We start from the raw sequence: 4138 nt of genomic DNA on the forward strand, positions 1-4138 counted from the left end.
CGCCCGCGACCTGCTTCTATCGCGAGACTTTCCGAGTGTCTAGTCGGTCCGAGCCCCGAGATTAATATGGCGGCGCCCAGTGAGCGGAACGTGTGACGGAGTGGGAGCCGCCATATTCTGAGTAGGTGTTGGTGCCGTACAGGAGAGAACCCTTAATGCTAGGGAAGGTAGAACTGGGATACGGAAGCCACGGAAAGGATGTACTGGGACAATGTGGGAGCAAAATCATAAAGTAGGCGGCAGCCTGGGTGGCTCAGCGGTTTAGCGCCTGCCTTCGGCCCAGGGCGTGATCCTGTGGTCGTGGGATCGAGTCCCCGCGTCGGGCTCCCTGCATGGAGCCCGCTTCTCCCTCTGCCTGTGCCTCTGCCTCTCTCTCTCTCTGTGTCTCTCATGAATAAATAAATAAAATCTTAAAAAAAAAAAAAAACATAAAGTAGGAAAGCATCCCAGGTCTCTGAGGATGGAGTCCGGGAACCTCTCCCGCTAGAAAGCAGCGCAAGGTGCAAGTGAAGATGGAGCAGGAGGCTGGGGACACAGGGGAAGCCACTCCCGTTACTGTGAGCCCCCGCCCAAGTCCGTTGATCTACAACACCTTGCCTCGCTTTCCCAATATCAGGTATATTAATGATAACAGCCTGCTTACTGCGGTAGGTTATTTAATTTAGGCTCTAACTGAGGTGGAAGTCAGGAGGGAACAGTCAGAACGCTTTCATCCGGTGACCTGCAGCCAGTCATCCTGGAAAATGATACTCAAATGTCCTTTCCTGGGAACACTTTCCCAGACTGGGATGGGGAGACCCTGCTAAAGACACCTCAGATGGCGCAGAGGGGGAGGTGTTTGAGGGTAAACTCTGTAGGATAAAACTAGGTCTGCTTCTCAACCTGGTCTTGAACTTGCTCTGTGGCTTCGGTTCTCCCACTGTGAGCAGAAGTTTGTGAAATACTCATTTGGGTATTTCAGTGTTTGCCGACATAAGGAAGAATGTTTCAGTGTCAGTGTCAATGAAAAGCACTTCGGAATCCATGCAGTTTTTTAAAAATAATAATAATAATAAATACCATATAATAGTGTTATTACTGTTAAATTAAATGAGGAGGCTACTAGACTGAGGTGGTTCTAATGCCTTAGCAACCCTGGTAAGCAAACCCAAACCTAAGGGTATAAATGCCTCAAGGTTAAGAAATCAAAACCTAAAGACAACCAATCTCGAATGAGGCTTTCCCAAATCAGACAACTGCTTAAACTATAAAACAATCAAATAATTTCCTTGCTTTGCTTCTGGGTCTTATCTGTAAAAGTCTTGCCTCTAGCTCTTCTCCACGGAGCACTTCTAACCAGCTTGCGGTTTGGTGCTGCTCAATTTGAGTCAGTTACTACTGTTCAAACTTAAAACTTTAATATGTCTCAGTTTATCTTTGAACATTACTACAAAATATCCCGCCTTAACTGATGCTGAAAGACACTATGTAATAATTCTCCGGGTTCACTCAGCTCTTTAAGTCAGATACGGTGGATGTCATGCTTCTGGAATGTCCTCCCCAGCCTTATGTTAGGAAAAGTTCTATTTGTGCTTCAAAACCGGGCTCCAATATCCTGTTCTAAGTTGTTGTTGTTTTTTTTTTCCATAGCCTCCTGGCATCTGTGCCTTTTTATGGGCGTAGCTGCTTATGCCTTCCTCTATCACGGTCATCACTGCCTGGCACTGGGATTTGCAGTGTTTGTCTTTTCTCCCCTGTGGTCTGATAGCTACTCAGGGCAAGAGTGTCAGAATCAGCTTAGTTTCCCTTTTTTTTTGTTGTTGTTTAATACATATTCAAGTCTACTGAGTCTTCCATCATAATGTATGGCTCATTCATTGCATCACTCACACACAATTATTATTGTCATGCTTGGTAATGCAAGGAAGGAGCTCAGAATTTGAGAGTGACAATGTAGTGTGATCAGTGGCCAGACAGGCATGACTGGTGTTGTGGGGGCACAGTAGGAGGTAACTACCTTGGTCAGGGACTGGGTGGTAATGGTGGGGGTGTGGGAAGGGGCTCTCAGAAAGGCAAAGGACATGATTTTAAAACCCGAGTCTGGGAAGGGGAGCAGTTTTCAGGAAAACAAGGTGAAGGGATGTCTCAACAGAAAAACAGCAGATATATACCACTTCTCACATACCTGATAGCAGACTAATCCCAACTCTATATCCTTGTTCAGGTGGTTCCCTCTGTTAGGAATTCCCACACACTCCTACTTTGGGGGATATTCCATGCCAAAACCAGGGGAGCCTCTTAAGCTTTGTGAGGCCCCGAATTAGTGCCCTTTTACATGTATAATCTAATTCAGAGGTCTGCAATCTACAGCCCTGAGGTAAATCTGGCCTGCTGTCCATTTTGTATTTTCATCTTACTCAAACAATGAAAACAATTCTTACTTTCTAAATACTCCAGGTTAATCACACTGTGTGTTTGTGGGGGTGGGGGGATGTTCTGTTCAATATTCCACTCTACTCTCAGCTGGCTTATAAGGTGAAAGGAAACCTGGCCAGACAATCCATGGAAATGGCGTTAGGTACCTCAGGAGAAAAAAAAGGCATGGAATCTTACGTGCAGCTGTGTGTAAATACGTGATAGCTGTGTGTAAATGTGTGTGTAAAAAAAAAATAAAATAAAATAAAAAATAAATAAAAATAAATGTGTGTGTAAATATGTGATACCTACTTACTTTGATACAAATTTCTAATACAAATATTGCCTCCAGTCAACCAAATTATAATAAAAATGAATCTAAAACTAGTGGTTCATATAGATTATTATAGAAAGGAGAGGCAATCAATCAGGGAAAGCATATACAATGGAAAAAACAAGGGGAGAGCCCTGGAAAATCTCAACTGGTGAGGGATAAAAGAAAAAGGAACTGATGATGGGAACAGAGGAGAGAGGGAGGGTGTCAGAGGATCAATGGTGAAATATTTCAAGGAAGAGGGAAGAATCAAACATCAGATGCAACCAAAACCCCACTACGATAGGACACCTGGGTGGCTTAGCAGTTGAGCATCTGCCTTTCACTCAGGGCGGGGTCCCAGGGTCCCGGGGTTCCGGGGTCCTGAGATCGAGTCCCACATCAGGCTCCCTGCATGGAGCCTACTTCTCCCTCTGCCTGTGTTTCTGCCTCTCTCTCTCTGTGTGTCTCTCATGAATAAATAAACAAAATATTTTTTAAAAACCCACTAAGATAAGGACCTCCAAAAATGTCTCTTGGATTTGATAAGAGCAAGATGGTCTTTTTAGGGACTGTTTTCATAGTAATGGTAAAGACAGAGCCCTACCGCAAGTATAAACATGAACTGGGGAAGTAGAAACACCAAAGTAATACCAATTTTCAAGAAGCTTGCACATTAAAGGAGATAAAGATGAGGATTCAGATTATAAGCTGGTATTTGTAACATACAAGAGAATTTAAGCAGGTCAAAGACGGAATTGTTTCCTAAGAAACCACATGTCTTCGGACAATTATGAAGACATGGATAAAAAATTCAATAGAAAAAAAGGACAAGTACCTCAATAATAATTAAAGATATGTAAATTAAACAATGAACTTTTCCATATTGTTAACATTTTTAAAATTGATAATAGTCCATATAAGGAAATCAAATCTGGAGTTACTCACACATACATGTAGATGGGAGGCAGACAATTTGGCAATACTCTTGAAATTTACTATGTGCCAAAACAACTTTAAAAAAGAAAAACAGGGCAGCCCGAGTGGCTCAGCAGTTTAGCTCTGCCTTCGGCCCAGGGCGTGAAGTCCCATGTTGGGCTGCCTGCATGGAGCCTGTTCTCCCTCTGTCTGTCTCTCTCTCTCTCCCTCTCCCTCTCTCTCTCTTTCTCATGAATAAATAAGTAAAATCTTAAAAAAAAAAAGAAGGAAGGAAGGAAGGAAGAGAAAGAAAGAAGAAAGAAAGAAAGAAAGAAAGAAAGAAAGAAAGAAAGAAAGAAAGAAAGAAAGAAAGAAAGAGAAAGAAAGAAAGAAAGAAAGAAAGAAAGAAAGAAAGAAAGAAAGAGAAAAAGCAGGAGGGCTTACTATCTTTACCTGACTTCAAAACTTAGTATAAAGTTACTGGAATCAATTTAATGTGATATTGGCATCAAG

This window comes from Canis aureus, chromosome 10 (genome assembly GCF_053574225.1).
Source record: "Canis aureus isolate CA01 chromosome 10, VMU_Caureus_v.1.0, whole genome shotgun sequence".
Classification (NCBI taxonomy): domain Eukaryota; kingdom Metazoa; phylum Chordata; class Mammalia; order Carnivora; family Canidae; genus Canis; species Canis aureus.